Source organism: Stegodyphus dumicola, chromosome 6 (assembly GCF_044657685.1).
Source record: "Stegodyphus dumicola isolate Sdum_Otavi_A_Nest chromosome 6, ASM4465768v1".
NCBI classification, from domain to species: Eukaryota; Metazoa; Arthropoda; class Arachnida; order Araneae; family Eresidae; genus Stegodyphus; species Stegodyphus dumicola.
The window spans coordinates 182,032,734-182,053,902 of record NC_140773.1 but is presented as its reverse complement, the minus strand read 5'-3'; the positions used below and the strand labels follow the sequence as shown (position 1 = coordinate 182,053,902).

Below are 21,169 nucleotides of genomic sequence, written 5' to 3'. Positions count from 1 at the left end.
ATTTTTTTTGCGAAAATTATTTCGAAGTGATCCCCTCCCCCCCCCAAAAAAAACACTTTTCATGATCGAGGGCAGCAATAAGAAACTTCATGTCAACTATCTAGGAATATTTACTTTTTAGAACATATCCTGAAGATGGCTGCGCTTGAAACGCAGAATTTTCTTGCACAGTAAATAAGTACGGTTTGGTTTTAGAGACACAGTTTTCAATGAGAAACAAACCATCCAAATGCGGTAATCGGGTTATTTTACATTTCATGAAATGATAATATTAATATTACAAATTCGTAAAAATCTCTAGCTTAAAATCATTAGCTATTAAGCTATTGTGACTTAAATCCATGCCAAATTCAAGGTTGTGTTATTAATTTTATATTCACTTGGGGTGTTTCTTATCTGCTTTCTAGTAAAAATCTGCCTGCTTTACAACAACATAGGCCCAAACCATTACTTAACAGCGGCAATTAATATTTATAACTACAACTAATACTTGCTAAAGGTTGCTTGTTAAAACGACCGTTCCACAACAATTAAAGGAGTAAAAATTCTCTAGGCAGTAAGTGCATTAAATCCTTTTCCGCTATACCGATTTCTCATTATAACGTCCTTTTTACTTAAGACACAATAAATCGTTATAACGTATATCACTAATATAATATCACATGTTTTATTACTTCGAAATCATATACGATCTATATCGAAAATCTGAATGAAACTTCAACACTTCAATCAGATTATACATACGTAAATACACATCAGAAATAACTATGCAAACGAGAATCTTAATTCATTCTACATTAAAAACGCGGCACTTAAGGAAAAGACAAGAATTTACTCCAAAACTGATTGCCTAATACTTTGTTACAACAGCAGCAAATTCCTTAACAATTTAAAAATCGCCCATAAGCCAATCAATACCTAAACGACAATATTATAAGACAGGAAAAATTTTTTGAATAAACATTAAAGCAGCATTAACTAATCTCATAATGATAATTGCGAAATAGTAATTGTTTAAGAGAAAGGGAAAACGGTTTATAGATTAATTTTGAGTTTCTTGATTACCAGAAGCAACGCAAAATGGCAACAACAGCAGAGACCAACCATTCGTGACTGTTATGTCCGCCATTATGGGTTGGGTTTGGATATCGCTTCGACGTATGCGCACCTGGTTCATTTACACGAAATACATAGAAAGGCTGTAAGTAATGTATAAGAGATTCCGTGACGGAGTTCCACGAACGCTCTTCGCTAAAAGTGATAATTTGGGCCCCTTTCATCGATTAAGACATTACAAATATAAATGCTTTGAATGCATTATTATAATAGGTCTCTGCTACAGAATACACGTGGAATACAACGCAGCTAATTTTACGGGTAAATACTTTAGAAATGTTCTCGAAATTGGGATCACTTAGGTATTTTGAAATTTTATTTTCACGAATAATTACGTTACTAGAATTTTTATCAGACGATTTTAAAGCATTAGATTTGATTCTTGTAAACTGAAGGGTAGCTTCAAATATATTTATTATTTTTTTAATTTATTTTAGGCTACGTACGTATAATTTGTTTCTGAAAGGTATTCCTTCATTCCCAATAAGCCCAATGAACTGCATATGCATTTTCGTAAAAGATGCAAAACACTGCAGATGCACTGGAAAACACCGATAATAAGCAATATATGATGCAATATTAACATTACACCATATGATATCTTCATTTCTACTTTTCCTTACCTCGAATCTCGCCTACTCGTTGTTCCCCAGCTAATTCACGGCTAATTTAATGATGCTGGAAGTGCTGTCTGTGTTGTCCGCTACAACTGTACGTCGTCGCCGTCGTTACCGTTCCCACGTAGAATGATAATGATCTTCAGAACTATCAAGAACATTAGATAGCTCCGTCTTCTTGATCGTCTTCACTATTACTTCGTCATCAGTCAAAGCCCAGGCACCCAAGTTCCATGAGCAAATCAATTAGTATGACGAAAACAATTTTTACGTAGACGAATCCATTTTATAATTCAAAACTCGCTTTCTGAACGTATTGAGGAATGAAAAATTCCATGAATATTAAAAAAAATCTTGTGCTAAACAAGAGGGGGAAATACACGAGTAAATACGATAATTATTGTGCAGTTAATTCGATACGGTGAATATTTGCTGTCATGAACTCGAAAGTTCAGCAAATGATCTGATCTAAATCGCAAACATTAATCTTAATATTTTTCAAAACAAATGTGTCTGGAAATGATACAAAATTGCAGTCATCTACTTGGGTTGATGGAGGTTCACCACGATCACAGACACTTCAGTTTCAGAAATTTTGAAAACGAACCGTGACGGCGAACATTTTTAAATAGATACGCCATAATTCGTACAAGGAATTTTATTGGATGGACAGACTGCGAACTCCATATTTGATACAGACGTTGTAGGGACATTAGGTATATATGTTTTTTTTTTTTTTTTTTTTAAAGCAGGAAAGATGAAAAATAGCAACCGCCTTCGCCGGGAATCGAACTACAGATCTCTGGAATAGCGTGCCCAGCGTGCAGAAACACTACACCAAAAGGCACGCTAGGAAAGTGGGAGAAATTCCTTATATACTCCTCTTTTTAAAAGGCGACTGGGGTTTTTAGGGGATCCAATCGCCAAATTCTGGGTGTGGAGATTCATCATCCACGACACTTTTAGTTCGGGCGCCACTGTAGAGACATTAGATTATTTTTGGAGGCCGGAGAGATGAAAAATTAGCAACGCCTTCTGCGGAAATCGAATCAAGGACCTCTGGAATACTGGCCCAACGTACAGAACCACTACACCACGAAGGCACGCTAGGAAAGTGGGAGAAATACCTTATAACGTAATGAATAGACTTCTAAAAAGAATTTAAAGCATTCGGCCTGAAAAAGCATAATCATATCACTGGTTTCTCCTGCATGCCAACACGCTGTCACACTATTTCATTCTCATGAAGCAGTTTCTGGCAAAGAAGACTGTCACAAATTTTAGCCTCCCCCTTTGATCATCAGATTGGTAATTGTATATTACTTTTTCTGCGCTGTAATGCCAATATTTTAGAAACACAATAACAGCAGCCTTCAACAACGTGCTAAAAGACGAAGTTCTACGAAAAAAATATCAAGAATTGCATAAATGTGCCAAAAGCTGCATAAATTGCATAAACTGCATAATGAAGGCTATGAAGTAATAATTAGCACAATGGGGTGTTAGCCCAGAAGGACTACTGTCTCGAAACGGGATTTTGCGTCGAATCACTATAAGGGGCTGTATCACTTTTCAAATTGCTGCCACCAAATATTATTGCCCTTTATTATATTTAAAGAAATTAAATAATAAAGAATCTGCATGAATGTCGGTATGTTTCTCGCACTGTGAAAAAAAAAAACAACGATACATAGAGCCATCAAATTTTGAATAAGGTAGGTCTTCACCCGAATATGGGTACCTGGAAGCTCGAATCTTGAATTTCAAATTTTTTTTTTTTTTATCTATTTCATATTTTTTAAACTTCAAGGTATTCGCTACTAATGTGAAACATAATAACGTTACATTAAAGCGCATTATTTACGCATACAATCTCCACTACTAAACAACCTGATAAGTCGGCAACAATCAGAATTTAAAAACAAACCCAAGTAGCTCACGCAAACCTGGACGCCCGCCCAGTTTTAAATAAAGCAAAAGTTACACGAAAGTCAGAAAAAAAGGAGAGCTATTTACCGACACAAGCGGGAGGAGAGGCGGTACTAGAAAGAAATAAATGCCAAAATTCTAAACATTCTTTTATGTATAACGTATCGAACACAAAAACAACTCCGCGGACCGCCAACAGCAGGATCGGGCACGAGGCCAAAAAAAAATCAATTAAATAAACAAATGAATTAAAAAAAAAGTTGGCGGGGGAGGGAAAACAGATGCATAATACAAGCCAGAGTACGGGGGAAGAAATTTCCTCTCGTAATGACTCTATGAGTTGTAAGAACGGAGAATAACCATTTGGCTTTTGTTGTGCGGCCCTATCATCGTTCCGGTTTCACTTTTCGCTCACGTGCTTGTATGTCCGCTCAATTCGGAAGTTCGCGGAAAGAAGAGACGACTTTCATTTTCTACTTGCACGGTTAAAAAAAAAAAAAAAAAAAAAATCTTCAGGACAATGCACAAGTAGGTTCTCTTTGCCTTACAGGGCAACGTCTTAATAGTTAACGCTGAAACGCTAGGCTTAAACGCTATGCTACTTCATATAATATCAGTAGCTCCAACCATAAAACCATAGTTCCTCTAATTTTGGGTGGTAAGGGGGCTCAGCGCCCCATTTACAAGTTTTATTTTGTTTAGCGCCCGCTATCTTTACAGCAATGATATATAGCATGTTTTGAACGCAAACTATATGCACCGATTTATTGTATTGTATTGCCTCAAATGGCCAATTAAAAATTCATTACGTAATATGGAAACAGAATGATAACGATTAAAATTCAAAACATTTTCAAACATTAATCACATTAGTAAGAACGGTGTAAATGTATAAACCTGCTACTTGGGCTTACAAAATATCATCGCAAGTATGAATGTGTGGTCATTTATTTAGAATATTTTTATTTTAGAATCCTATTCCTCGGATAAGTTTTACGAACTAAGACTGAAACCTTTATAACGATGCCCCGCTACAAGCTGCCGCTTCTTTAAGAAGACCAGGTTCTAATTTAAAAAAAAAAAAAAAAAAAGCTATCTTCATAAGGATATCGGCACCTTTATACCGGAAAACCCTTATACAAGTTCAATTTCTGTTTGTATTACTGATTAATTAATTAAGCAGGGAATTCGACACCCTTATACAAAATCACTTCACTTGCGCAAGACACGAGGACACCTTTATGCCAATTCAGCATTTTTGAAAAGTCTCTGTTTTTCAGAAAGGTGCCAAATATTTATTTCATTCCCTGTTTAACTAATCAGTAATGCAGACTAAAATCAGCCTTACATAAGGGTGCCGCAGCATAAATTGTCCGCACCCTAATGGAAAGTTGCTGTTTTCAATTTAGAAACTGACCTTCATAAAGGGCGCGGCACAATTTATGCCGGAGTTAGCATAACAAAGTTTCAGTCTTAAAAGACGGACTTACATTTATATCTTGAATATATTCAAAAGAAAATGGTTAAGCATTTAAGACTCCATATAACAAACAAATATAATTTAAAAATATAGTTAAATGATAAGTGATAAATTATCTTGTTTTTATATATTACGGCACGTACAGAAACCGCTAGTTCTTAAGCGTATCAGTAAGAGAAAAATGTCTGATTGTCAACTTCATGGATAACATTAAAATCATCGTTAACTGGGGTTATGTTTTACACATGTTACCAAAATAAAACAACATGGGCTGAGATTTATTTTTAAAAATGTCAGACATGGAAATCTTGACTTTAGTCTGCATTTTATCCAAATACTTCACACCTTTTTGGAAACATACCAGATGTAAGAAAAATGTCTTCACAACTGTCAAGGTATACGAACGAACGCTGGAGAAGGTGTTGAACTGCAAGAGCTGAGCTTAAAAAATAAAAGAATAAACATATGAAAAAAAATGGCCCAACTTCTCGGATCACACTCATGCAAATTAAGTTCACATTAGTAAGAACGGCTTTGGATTTTATACTTCGTTCCTTCTATACAAGAAATAATTGTTCGCAGATAAAAATATCAATTTTCCGTTTATTACTTCAATAACAGTAAAATGTAATTAACTGAATTAACCTTTTATTTTATTGCATTTCTACAAAACACGAGGAAAGACGGCGTGTTATAGTTATAATATTTTACAGATGGGAAAGCATAAAACGAATTTCATCATAAAACGATTTTCAATTTCAATTTCATTTCATAATAGTTAGTAATAACTATGCAATAAATGGGAAAAAATACGCACTCAATCTAAGATGACAGTTTGTAACCAGGATACGATACAACAAAAATTTCTTAGCTCTTTTGCAGGCACGTATTTGACGTTTGTCAGTTACAGGCGAAAAAGAGACACAGAAAACTCAGGCCAAACTAAATGCCAAAGTTAGTTTAAAAACAGAAAAGCAGTCAAGACCGGTTACATCAATTTTACTGATTGTCATGACAACGGCGCATAATACAATAAAGTACAGAACAGTTTTATTTCAGTGACAAACAATAAAGATATTCATTAGACTGCCGTGTATATATGCATATTAACATTTCCCTAGTTTAGTCTAAAAATAACGAATTTTAAGGTCACTGGGTAAGTTTTCTCCTAATCTTTTAATTCTGAATCTAAGAGTGATACGTATTTAACAAAATTTAGCGAAAAAGTGTAACTTAAATGAACAAACTGACGTTCGATTAAAACACTTCCACACATCAATGTACGATATTAAAATAAATGCTGGCATCTCCAAAGGAAAGTAAAAATCTTTCTAAGTAGTTCGTTAATTATTCAAGACAGTTTCATGCACCTTGGCTGGATTCTCTGCTTCTCTGTGATAATCGTATATGATGCATCTTTTCAACAATGGCGTATAATGATACTCTACATTCAAAGTTCAGTTTCTGTATTGTTAAATTCGAAAGTAAAGACAGCATCCTGTAGGCAGTGTAGGAAGTAATATTCTGGATCACAATGCATGAACGCTGATCCTTTCATCTAACAACTTTTGTACAATACTGATTGTAGCTGCTACCTAGGAAAGTGTTTAACAGACACTGTTGATCTGCTATTCCACTTTCGGGCAATGGTTTTCAAACGTACATATTTATCTGGCAGATACTGAAATGAAAGCCAAAAAGGAATAGTTGTTCTATCAGTGATATTCATCAATAATATTCTACGCAACTTCCTGAAACATTTATATGCACTTTCTGAAAATGACTAGCAACATTCTACAGGACATTCTAATGCTTCATTTGCTCAAAAGCTCCGCATAATTTTCTTCAAAAATCCACTGTCAATAAATGCCCACTAACGAAGTCCAATCAGAAGTGAATGTCATTCACTGCGCGAGAAATTCAGATAAGGAACATTCACAAATGATTCATTATATAACTTCATTTCTCCGAATCTTGAACCACCACCTTTACTAAACTTAATAAAAAATCGATAACTCATTGCACTAATGAGGCGCAACTATTGCATCAAAACTTCTGGTACAGAAAGTACCGTCACGTCGCCAATCTATCGGAAGAAGATTTAAATATCTGATTTTCGGCGTAACGAAATATTTATTACACGAAAAATCGGTGCCTCCTGGAAACAAAAGTTAATCGATTAGATGCTAGCAAATCGTGTGAGTTTAATGAGCTCGTCAACCCCTGGGGGAGGGGGAAGAATCTGTGGGACGCTACGTAACGAAAAACACTTAGCGTTCGAAAGTTCGATTGCTGATAAAAGTCTCGTTATCTCAAATTAGAAGCAGGCAGTTCAGTCCATTAACGGGATTGGACGGCACAAATTAACAGAAATCTTGAAGATCTGCTAATCTTCCAATCCGGATTGACACATGCCAGAAATTTTCCTTAATGACCATGTACCATGCTTGAAGGTTTTACTCAAGTAATTGCTTTACTGACGCATAAAATCTACAAATGACTCAACTGTGCATGAATATTATCTTCTGGAAAAGATAATATAAAAAAAAATATTTACTCCAGATAATACACATAACTTGAACCACTTTAATGTTTCAAAATTAGATAAGCTTTACTATTTCGGTCACTGTGTCGTTCTGAAACTAGAAACCGAGCCTTCTGAATGAACTAAGTTCTGTACTAAGCTCTATCCTTGAAAACTCGATGTAAGATAAAGATATTCATAGAACTACCCGGTAAAACCCGCATTCAGTTTAATCCACATGTCAGCTTTAAAAATTGCTCGTAACAAAATGGAGAATTTTTAATGATGTGATAATTTTAAATTTTGTAAAACAGATGGCTACGTTAACTTAGACAGCTGCAGCACTACACAAAACGAATCGTATGGAGAAGATAAGTAATTTATAATTAAAACCAGATACTGCTAACAGCAAAAATAAAAGCTATATTAATTAATGTTTTTTTCAAAAATATTTTATCCATCGACAAATGCGCACTAAGACAGATTTTTGGAAAATCTCGATCATTGGCAAACTTCTTTTCTCTTTAATAATTTCCTTTTTTTAGTTACGTTAAGTAGTTACTCTTACGTTATCTCTTGACGTAGTTACTTTACGTAAACTTTACTTATTTTCTTTACTGTAGTTACTTGATAGTTTTTTATACGGAGCAGAGCAAGATAATTCCTTTTGTGAATTCCAGTTAATCCAGCAGTCATCGTCTTTGCTTCCACCATCTTCAAAATATAGCACTTGTTAAGCAACAGCTAATTAAATCAACACTTAACCCGTTCTCCAAAATGAACACCTATTTATAAAACTAACTAAAAATATAGTCTTTTGTTAAAAAAGAAATATATCCTAAAGAGCAAGAACGAGGGACCTAAACGCTGTTAGAGTTCGGATAACTAGAATTTTATTTGCTCTAGAGAAAGACAAGCGGCCCAAATAAATGAATTTTCATTTATCTGGAATCCGGATAGCTGAAATTTTACTTGTTCACACACACACACACACACACACACACAAAAAAAAAAAAAAAAAAAAAAAAAAAAAAAGGAGATATAAATAGCTGGAGTGTTCCTTCAATTTGAAATCTGAATAGTTAAGAATTTCACGTATTCTCGAGAAAAGAACAAGAGATCCAAATTACTGGAATTTCATTTCTCTAGAACCTAGATAACTGTAATTTTACTGCGAGTATATTAAAATAATTTGAGAAAAAAATTTTTTCCCAATAAATCAAAATTATGAAAACTGGAGAAGAAAGTTCCATATATTTATTTGCATGCTATCAAAAACAAAGAGAAAAGATACGGGAATTAACATTTCTGGTTATGACGGTAGAGATTAAGAGCTTGCAGCATACAGATGAGCAATATTCGATTTGTAGCATTTTTCTATTCGCGGTACACTATCTCATCAAACAGGGGATGGAACATCGACCCCAGAAACGAAATGAAAAGTGTTTCACAACTCCCTCTTACCGCACGTACAAGAATGGAAAGTGAATAAAAAAGCACACATATATAAACCTAACAGTCAAAACAAACTCACAAAAATAAGTTTTCCGGAAAAAGAAAGGGAGAAAAGAGGAATAAAACAATGTTTTCTCTAAATCGCTATCATTAACAAGTCCCTTTGCAATGTCTGCACGCGGTGGCGAGCGTGTACGTCGCGCACAAAGCACATGCACGAGAGTCGCCATTATTTTTTTCCCGTAAGTGGAAGCTAATGGCGCGAAAATAGAAAGAAGGGAAAACAATAGAGGAAAAAACGAGTCATTTGTCACGAGGCTTCCTCGCGACAGTGTTTCTTTGAACACAAATGCTAAATGAAACACGAGTTTTGCTTCGTTGTTCAGGTTTTTTATTTATTTATTTATTTATTTCCTTTTTGAAACACCACCGCTCTCGGAAATGTACGAAACTGAGATAAAATTTCGAGTGTTTCTTTGTTTGAACAATGAACAAATCATAAAACTTTGAGCAGTATGACAAAACAGATGGTGATATTCCTTTTGCTTAATTACTAACGCGAATGAAATTTAATGAGGTTCAAAAACTGCAAAATATTGTATTAAAAATAGGCATCCAAAATGTCAGCCAACTTGATATAAAATATTTAAATATTTTTTTAAAGATGGCATGACTAATGAGTTTAATAATTTAGGTGTGTAACTAAAACGGAAAAAATATTTAAAAGACAGAAATGAGATCATTTCACACACGGTACACTGCATTTCTTTCCCTCGTAAATACATAAAGGGATAAAGTCAGAGACGCTTATGACGTTGTCCAAAAAAAGGAATTGCTTCGTTTTCCATATTACTGAGTTTATTGTTTACAAGATGAGCAAAGGCAAAATAAAATAAGTTTCTGATATTCCCAAGGTCTTCGTAAATTTGGTTTTTTACTTCCCCCTCCCCGCAAAAAGGGGGAAGGAAAAAAAGCAACTAAGTTCAGTTAATATAAACTTATACAAATGCAACTAGAGATTTTGAGATTTTCTTCAGGAACAAAAATATTTTGCACCATTTTGTTAAAAATGCATCACTTAAATAAGGAGGGGGTGGGAGAATACTGCAGCGCTATCGAACGAATTTCTAGAAAAATAATAGACAATAGTTTTCCTTCTTACAGAAAAATGACAAAATCCCTTCAAAATGCGAAAAGTCGTTTAAAAAATGTCATTTCAAATTGAACATGAACTTCAAATAAGCATATTCTCTTCTACAAATTATTAGTAAACTGTCGGACAAATTGCGTAGAAATTATTAGCAGAAGCCCGGATGATGCAGGCAGGCATGGCTGGGACATTTTAATACTACACGGGTCCCTGAATTTTTCTATGATTCTCGGACTATCAGCACCAGCTGTTTCAAGGAATAACAATGAATTGGCCAAAACATAGGTCCCTATATTCGCTGACTTTCCGGACAGAGCCCACACATTAAGAAGGCACTATATAACAGATTGAGCAAGGGATCGCCCATAACAGAGTTTTGAACAGTTAGAAGGAAGACATTTGATTTAGCGACTTGAAACTTTTGTGAAATTTGCATCCGAGTGTGAATCTAATATTTAAACAACACCATGATAGTAACATCTACTCTTTGTTATTATATTTTTATACATTTATAGGTTTGGAATATCAAATAACCTTTTCCCTGAAGATGATTGCAGAACATTTCTCATTTCCAGAGACAAAGATAGGTTTTTCGTGAGTGCATGGGTTTCATAATGCTACGAGAACAAGAGTGACTAAGAATGTTGCAGCAGGATTGCCATGCAATCAGCGCGTATGAAATAAATAACAGTTGGATCGATTGCGATACATAGCTCACCTACATGCTGAATATGGTACGGTCAATGAATAATCAAAAAATGAACAATCAAATGATTACTCATATTGTTCAAGTGATGCACAATCACAATATGAATAATCAAAATATGAACACTAAAAAATTCGGAGACTTGTTTTACTTTTTCATAGGTACCCTAATCTCTCAAAAAAAGGAGGAGGAGAAAGTGAGAGACTAATAATCTGAAAAAACTCTTACCAGAATTACAAAATGAGTTCATATGAAAATGATGAACTTGTTACAATAACTACTTGAATTCAGTTACAAATATCACTGAAGCACATTTCCAGTTTTTAATTTTTAAGCAATTGTTATTTTTATTACCTTTCGTTACCTTATTTCACAAACACTTCCATTTACTCTGTTCATAAATTTTAAAATTTGCTTTCTAATATAGAGAACGGTAAAAAATAGGATGCAGATTCATGGAAAATATTCATATGATCTAACCAAACAGTCCACAGAGCTAACTTCATAAATATTTCATTACTTTCAAAGTCAGGATGTACTGTTGCATGCACCGCAGTCACAATACTTTGAATATCCATGATTTCAAGCGCACAGGAAAGAAGGCACAAAATCAAACAGATACTTTCCAAAATCCTTTCGAAAATGAAAGCCACAGAATATAAAGGGGGAATTCAAAATGCTCCCGAAAGAAAAGGAGGGAATCTGCCGCATCTCAAACTCTAGACCACTACCAACCCATAGGAGGCGTAAGAGTAGAAAAAGACACACTGCACGGAAGAGCAAAGAAAAAAAGGAAGCCATATTGCACTTTTTGCAGTGCCAAGCTATGGCCAAGTGAAGAGATACGAAAACAAAATACAAGGGCAAAAAGAAAAAACGCTATATCGCTTGCCAAGCCTAAAAAGATTACTTCTTATTGATCACTCAGCTTTTTCTTGATGGCTCAAAGATGATGCTACGTGAATGGGGTAGGATCAAGCTTACATCTCTAAAGGCTATTCAAAGCTTGCTTTTGCCTTTTCCGCCCAACTTGACGCAGATGCGGTACTTGGCTTTCAAAACACGGGAAACGCGTTTAACACTCAAAATATAACAGATTCTATCTATCTTATTACTTATTTCTGATTATCGTTAAATATGCGATCTACAGTTCACTGCATTATACACACAGACATACATTAAATTCTAATTAAAATTTCTAACAGCCTCTGTCTTCTTTTTAATGCGTAATTTGGTTATTTCTCTTTTCTGTGCTAAAACTAGTAAAATTTTTATGCACAAATCTTTCTAAAGCGCGTCATTTAAAAATTAATCCTCGTCGTGTGATTTTAATGTTATGCAAGTGATGCACGTACTTACATAACGCCGCAAGTAAAATCTTTTACCCAATTATAATTTAAACTTTAAAATAAATGAGCGAAACTATTTCTCTTTATTGAAGCGAAGGGGGGTCTATTTCTCTATTCGTAACCAAATACTAATCAGAACTTATATTCAGCCATAACCCACTGAAGTCTGGTACCTGTGTAAAATCAATTACGATACCTGTGTAAAATCGTGACAAGCCGGAGCCCTAAATACGATCAACTCCGGTATTTTATTATTTAAATTATCTGTTATTACTTTAAACTTATTTATTAGCTTTTATTTACTTAATTTTGTTTAGATTTCTTTATAGCCTTCAACAAGGCTTTGGTACTTCTAATTTTATAAAGTAGGCCCAGTCATAAATGTTGTTTCATATTATTGTTCTTCCCTAGCCTGGCCATTCTACAACTATCACATATCTGATGTTTCCGTACTGCCACTTGAAATATAAATCGGTTAAAAGGTTCAAAAATTTCGAATCAGAGGGTCCATCCCTCTCCGAGCTTGCCTTACTTTATTCTACGAATTCCGCTTAAAACAAAGATATGTGCCAAATATCCGTAACTGCCTTTTACAAAAATAGTAGCGACAAAATAATCTATTCATTAAATTTCAATCATGACATTACATATATACATGCAAACAACTCTGTAAATAAAAAAGAATAAATTTACATAATGGTTCAGCGAATAATCTTTCCGACAACAATGACAATAACAAAAACATTATTTGTTCAAATTTACGTCAATATAAGCTGCTAATATATACTTGGGTTTGGTGCATGATGCCGTACTTTGCCTAAAACAGAACTCTAACGTTGTTTAATATCACACTGCGAATGCCGCCTAAGAATAACTTCACAACTTAAGCCTCATAAAGAGTGTTTACATTAGCATTATGCTCTGGAGACTAAGGTCTAAAACCAGACAATTTGAGTTATGCAGCTTTAAGCGTACTTGAGCCCATATTCCCGAAAAAGCCAAATTTACCTTGTATTTTTCATTCATTTCATTAACTTTTTTGAAAGTTTTATTGCGCACTCGAGAATGCTAGACGGGAGCTCGCTGTTACCACGGTAAATGTTGAGAGAGACAATTCTAGATTTCAGCAACTCCCTTCCTCAAAAGTAATTTGTTTGAAGTGGGTTTTATATATATATATATATATATTAAAAGTGGCCTGATAAGTCCCGCCAATCGAAAACAAAATGGGCGTAAAGATCAAAAATGTTGTTGCCATGTATTTTGTAGTAACTGGCTGGTTTTATTAACTTACGCAAATTCTTGACACGCGGAGCACAAAGTTGACAACTTTAAGCCTACTACTATCTTTTTACTATATGACATAACGTGATGCAGTTGACTAGCCATGAAAGTTTGGTTATGCCGCTTTATAACAATTATTATGACACAGCGTAGTCTAGTTTTGCTTATTATGGCAAAGCACGCTAGTGCTATCCGTCCAAGGGAAGAGACGCCTTCGTGGGCGACTTTCTTAAGGAAACTGACTCATATACACGTCACACATTGGGAAAACTACGAAAACGCCCATGCAGCCAGCTCGCTCACGTAGATTCGAACCCAGGTCGGTACTACCTGCGTTCAACTATTTTACCACATGACACAATGTGAACAACTCTGTCATATTTATTTCACACTGTAAATCTCCATCAGATGCAAAAAGGATCCGTATTATGCGAAGCTTCATTATCAGTAAAGCGTACTCATAATTCAGTCATTTCACCAGCACATGCGAAAAATAATGACAGTAATTGGCAAAAAAATACGCGTACAAGTATTATCCAGAAATTCAATATTTATTTAAAATCCAGCGATAACACAAAAATATCCTTCCTCTCAAACCTAAGAAATATAAAACACTTCAATGGCAGTGATGCGAGAAATATAAGGAAAAAAAATCAGAGGAAATTCAACTCGAGAAAATACATATTTTCTCTTTCTGGTTGGGCAATATTCATCAATAACACAATTCTACATAAAAGCGCCACACAGAAAGTAAGCGGGGAAAAGTTATTTCCTGAGGGATGCAGAAAGGAAAACGTACACCGATCTGGTTTCAATAAAAAGCCTACAATAATCGCGAAGTATCGAGAAAGTTGCTGCTGCTCAAAACTTCGGGAAAGAATGTTTTATATATATACACACTTTTTCTTTGAAAGGGATTACTGTCCCTTTTCTCGTATATACCCGACGCTATTTTGGACAGATTCCAGCATTGTAAAGTTCGGAGAATGCTTATGATTTGGCAGGGAAATCCAAAAAAGGAAGAAGCTACAGACAAACGTCATTAAGTTACATTTCTGGAATGTGTCCATAAAAACATCGAATAACTTAACTATATACCAAAGTGGGATAGAAGCTATCATATAAAGGAAGAGAAAGCACGCAACGGCAGAGTTTACATGAAATTGCTTAGCAAAGAAATCTGAACTCGTTATTTTGAGTTATAATTTAATTTCAAACACCTACTAAAAAAAGCCCTAATTTAATACAGGCATTTCATATCCGATCATTCTTTAGATTTTAGATAGAACTACAAAAGTCAATTCGAAATCATTTATACGTTAGGAAATTATAACCTTTAATATACCCACTTTTCAAAACAACCTTGCACCATCTTTCATAATAAAAAGTACGTACTGAATAATCGCAGTACTTGAGGAAGAAACAAGAAATTCAGGTTCAAGGTTGGTAACAAATAACGATCAAGATGGGCCACTGCTGCCAGATCTTCCAAAATTACTGATTTAATTGACATTAATAAAGCACATTAAAACTGTTGACGTGGATTGGACTCGAGTTGACTTAACAGCTGGATTCAACATCATACGAGGATTAGGGCAGTCTCAAACGGCTTCAAAGATTTGTCACACACTGCATTTCTGAATTTAAAATTACAAGATTATTAAAAAGATACACGGAGTTTGAGCCATCGATTAAAACTGCTTTAAAAGTTAATAAATTCTGTATTTTCAGTTCTTTGAATACCGTTTATATCACACTGTAAATTAATTATCTCAATTTTTTAATTTCCTAGTGCGTTATTCGGGTTCATTTTAAAATGATAATGAAAATAATGTAAACTTAAAATAATTCAAATCTCAAAATCTTTCCAACACTGTACTTGCAACAAATGCATAATTAAAATGTAATCGTGGGCTGCATAAAATTGCCTCAGAGGTTGTATAAGTCCCGCGCGCCCCCTGTTCAAGATTACTCACTAAGGCAATCATATATGTTACATGACTTATTATGCAAAATGTCTACGTCAGCAGGGTAGAAAGAGTTTTGTGTCTTAGAACTGAATCGCCAAAGCCGTTCAACACATTTAGATCAAATTTCAGAAAACCACTGCGATCTATCTTCGATTGATATAAGAAATTCAAAAGTATGTGTACTATGCAAAAATAAAAATTCGGACTGATCTTGCGTGAAGAACAAGCTGCATCATGGCGCCCCTCAATAAAAATAAAAGTCCAAGAAATTCTACAAGAATAGCCAGCAATCTTAAACTTGTTAAAATGTTTTGCAAAAGTTTAATTTTTCTTAAATTCAAATATACAAGTACTCGCAAGACAATTAGCAAAGGCGGAAGAATAAAAATAACAATATCAAAATGAATTCCAGAAGCTTAAACAGCTTTTCCAAGAAAGACAATAATAACTTTTAATGAAATAATGTAGTAGAAAATTTTTAAGAAATGCTATTTCTGTTACTTTTCGCTTAAATCTGACGAATTTATGAATGCTAATTATTAAATATTCTATATATAAACACATGTTTTGGCATTTGGAATTTCTTGGAAAATTGACAGTATGGCTTGATAATTTTTGTGACTAAACAATATGCCGACGATAAACCGATGCCCTGCTAAATATAGACACAAAAACTTACATTTCTTGCATCTATACATTTTATTAGATCTCCATGTGGATTGTTGATAAAAAATGTAATACTCTATTACCTATTTATAAGATTATTGTTCAAAAGAATTTATGCAAAAGTTCAGAAAAATTTGCCAATGCACGAAAGCAGCTCCGACAATTAAAAATTTCTTTCGCGACTTCAAAAGTTGAAAACTTAGACTTTTAAATTACAGTTGTTTGTTATCAGTTAAAAGTTGCTATTGAGATGTTGTGTTTGCATGAAGAAATCTGCCTGAACATATTACTTAATGAAAACAATACAATAGGTTTTTTTCCCACTTTATCATATTAAATTATCATAATTTTTGACATGAGAAGATAAACGACGGAATGGAAGATAAACCCACATGAAAGATAAAAGCAAATAATTAGTTTCTTATCTATTTTTTCCCCCTTCACATATTTTACCGAAAGAAAAAAAGTGAAAATATAAAAGTTTTTATAGTCAACAGTAATAAAACAACGAGATTCATTTTTAAAATCAAAGCTAACATAATTTTCCATTCCTCTCCGACAGTATTTAATAATTAATTGCACTACTGAGATGAACAAAATTTACGAAACACTACATTCCAGCAACTATTAAAAATGCTTAGGCTGCAAAAGAAAGAACAAAGACCATCAACTTAACTGAGTGACAGCGACAGTTGCAGTTTGAAAGGGAAACGATTTCACATACGTGTACTCGCATTCTGGCAATGACGTTAGTCACTAAAATTACGCAATATAACTAACAATCGTAGTCGTAGCAACGTTAAAGTGAATTATAGCCAAGTGAACATCAGATAAAAACAGCACATTTGATTCGAAATCTAGGAATTCTCAATTTTTGCTTTTGTTGACTCGTACATACTTGCTATAAGTTCATATCTATTCATTCAAATAGTTCACATCTTCATTATAAGCTCCCGATGGTTATAAATTCCATTTTAAAGCTAAATTATAGAATATAATACTTATTTAAATTCAGCAAGCAAATTAGCTAAAACTGATCACAATGAACATCCTGATAAATAATACCGACAAATAAAATTACTGATTCACAGATCCATAAATTAATATTACAAGATTAATAAAGTCTGAATGTGATACACTAACAAATATTTTATTAGTAACCAGATCGATCAGGCTCATTTGAAAAAAACAACTGAAATTATTCCATATTATAATACTTTTTTTTATTTAAAAAAATTAACTAGTATCTAAAACGCGAATGTAGAATAATACGTCACTGATATAAAATAGCAACCATACTCATATTTTCATACTTCTAAATTTATTTTTAAATTAAAATTTTCAAATGCAGTTTAAAAATATAAACTATTGTAGCTTGAAATACTCAAAAAATTTTAATTTTAAAATAGCTTTTGAATAACTCAGACTAGGCGCACAATCGACAACAATTAATAAAAAACAATGTTTACGTTAATCCTAGACGATTCCGCTTTTTTGTACCAAAAGAAATCATTGTGGCTGAATCAACATTTAAATTTACACATTTAAATACCAAAAAGCACGCCAAAACTTATTTTCTTAATATTCTAAAAGAAAATATTTTAAACCAACTTTATGTGAAGAATAAAATTATGGATGTACAAAAAAATGTACTTCCTCTAAATACTTTTTGGTGTCCAATCTAATCGAAGAACTACACGATATATAAAATTTTTACATTTAAAATGTTCTTCTAAACTAAAACTGAATACTAATCAGTAAAGAACACCACAAGAGGAAATAACACGAACACAGACATTCTTACAAAAGGAAATACTTCAAAGCAATAGAATCTTATAAGAGGAATTCTTTCAATAAAGCTGCATTCGACAACAGATTAATTTAGATATACAAGCAAAAGAGTGGGAAAAGCAACTTCAAAGAAGAAAGATTCCAGTACACATTTTATATCGAAAAGCCTTATTATATAAAAGAAAAATGGAGAAAACAATGAAAATTGGCCTCAAAAGGAAATTTCTGAAGTGCAGAAATCCCTTAAAGAAGAAACGACTTCAATAAAAGGATTCCCAGCGAGTATATTTAAAGCACAAATCCTTCGAATGCTTTCAAATGCATCGGAATACTAAACACTTTCTTGAAGACTGCCTTCTTTCGGCAACAAACGAATCAGAAGAAAGAACATAAGAGACCAAACCACAGTCACTCCTCCTTTCGCAGTGCAATAAAATTGCAAAAGGGGAGGGTAAAAAGAAATAAAAGGCAAGATAATAAAAAATGAAAGTCCGATTCTTAATCTACCATTTTCGTAATTGCTCTAAGGCCCAAGGCGCAGACCAATTTCCATACTACTGCTACCAAAGCTACGTGACATGACCGCGAAAATGTACATTAAGAACTAGCCCTTGGCCCTGAGGCAATACTTACTCTCGCGAGAAACCTTTGCTTAATGGAGCGCGACGGTTACTATCACTTGCAAGACGGATGGACGTTTATCCAGGGAAGTAAAGTGGTCGGAAGGATCAGGTTCCACAGTTGCTTACGTTCAGAGAAGGGTTAAAAGAATTCTTTGTAAGCAGCGGACTTATATGTGACAAAGTTCACGGAAACAGCCGTAAAGAATATTTAAAAAGTTGAATGACGTGCACAATTTTCAAGGAAATAATTTATTTGGAAGACAGTTACGCAGCAGACAAGCACTAAGTTTTCCGAGGAAACACGGCATTACGGCTTCACGCAATTTCATTTCATGAGTGATGGATATATAGTTTACAAACAGACGGATACCTGTAATGCCGAGGATTAAATTAATTTAGCATGCTCAAATAATTTCGAGATAGCAGTAAACACTCATAAACTTGTTAAGATTTAGCTGATTCAATGAAGCAGAGATAATGGAAGATTGTATTCTGAAGTTACAATCTAACCACGGCGTAACTCTTAAAGCGCTAAATGGATGAAATGTGCAATCCTTAAAATATAAATTAAATTAACATTCCTCAACCCTTGTTACTGAAAGAATCTACCTTCTTATTCGAATTACTATCCTCATCCAATTTCACTTTTTATTTCTCTACAATTTTAATAGCAGGATTCTTAGCAAACTACGAACACGATAAAAGAAGTAAGTGAGTGCATTGTCAACATTAAGTAATGTCTCCATAACACTTTTCGCAATTTCCATAATAACAATTAAAACTTATAAGGTATTTCTCCCGCTTTCCTAGCGTGCCTTTGCGGTGCAATGGTTCTGACGTTGGGCCGGTATTCCAGAGGTCTGTAGTACGATTCCCGGCGAAGGCGTTTGCTAATTTTTCATCTTGCCTGCTTCCAAAAAATCATGATGTCTCTATAGAGGCGCTCGAACTAAAAGGGTGTTGGATGATGATTCCCCTCACCCAGGATTTGGAGATTGGGTCCCCTAAAATCCCAGTCGCCCTTTAAAGAGAGGAGTGTCTAAGGTATTTCTCCCGCTTTCCTAGCGTGCCTTCGTAGTGTAGTGGTTCTGCACGCTGGGCCCGGTATACCAGAGGTCCGTGGTTCGATTCCCGGCGAAGGCGTTTGCTAAATTTTCATCTCTCCGGCCTCAAAAAAAAAAAAAAAAAAAAAAAAAAAAAGTCATGTCTCTACAAACTGTTTTTTTAATTAAAAAATAACGGTGCCATTAAAATAAATATCAACGCTAAGGAGAATATTTAATCACATCTAGAATTACTTAATTATCTACAGAATCGTTTGCATAAGAGGCACTCAAATAAACACCCACAATTCTTGAGTTACTTAAATATCGGAATATTTACGATAAATTACGTAAATAATGCTATCTTTCAGGATTCATAATTACCGAATTAGAGGTGAGCTATAGTTAATTTCCATTCATCAAGAGAAACCCAAATTTTGAAGCCAAGTAGTCATCAAGTATATTTTCTAACAACCAGATACTAAAAATATGAACAGTTACTGTCACTTTTAAAATAGACTGAAAACAGTACATCTACCTCAATATCAGACATATTTTATTATTTAAAAACGGACGTCTGAAAAATTATACGTTCTATATCCAAAGCTTATTTTTAAAAAAATAACTTAGCACACATTCTTAAACACATATTTAAAATGTATTTATTTCACTAAATGTTGATTTTTAGATCATTCATTGCACCTTTTGTAGAAAATTTCGATATATCAAGCTCGTACACGTGAAGCCGTGTCCTGTCCATAAGCCGTTAAATTTTATTCGAAAGCATTTTAAAAAATACAGGGACTTCTTATATTACAGCCAATATAGTAATTTTATTTCTTCTTTTTCTATCCTGAATAACATGGCTAAACTTGCAATTCTTTCACACTTGATTGGCACTTTAATTGAAAATTACACATTTGATAAGAAAAATTAGAAACTTAATTTCTAAAATTTGAAGTATGAAACGGTGAAGAGAAATAAACAAATGAAATACGAAATAAAAACAATAAAAAAATTAAAAATACAAAAAGAGAGAAAAAGATCACCAAGTTAACTACCGCAAGTTTTCTTCTGTTCAGCAATACTGTTTCTAGTGTTCAACAAATAGTCACTAGAACATCAAAAATTGCTAATGCAGCTCTTTTGTTGCACAATTAGTTACGTATTTAGGCTCCGGTGCGAAAACTAAAAACCGAATGATATTTTTCAGTCAAAGAGCTCAAGAATCCAAGCTGCCGACCTCAAATGTGGCAATAATGAGGTTACTATCTTTACTGTTTGAGTTATAGCTAAAATCCAAGTATACAGTACCAATCCACTACATTTTCAAAGTGGTGGAATCCTGGACAGATTTATCTATTGGACTAAATGGATATGATATTGGACTTGACAACTTATACATGACTGTGAGATATAACATATGTGACAAGCAAATTTTCATTTGAAAAGGAACTGTTCGAGTG

At 33.9% G+C, this 21,169-nt stretch overlaps 1 protein-coding gene across 7 annotated transcripts in view; it reads right to left on the bottom strand.

The window, feature by feature from the left end:
* LOC118201469 (semaphorin-1A-like) overlaps positions 1 to 21,169 on the bottom strand; it is a 407,500-nt gene that overhangs the window by 264,419 nt on the left and 121,912 nt on the right. The window lies entirely within an intron of this gene.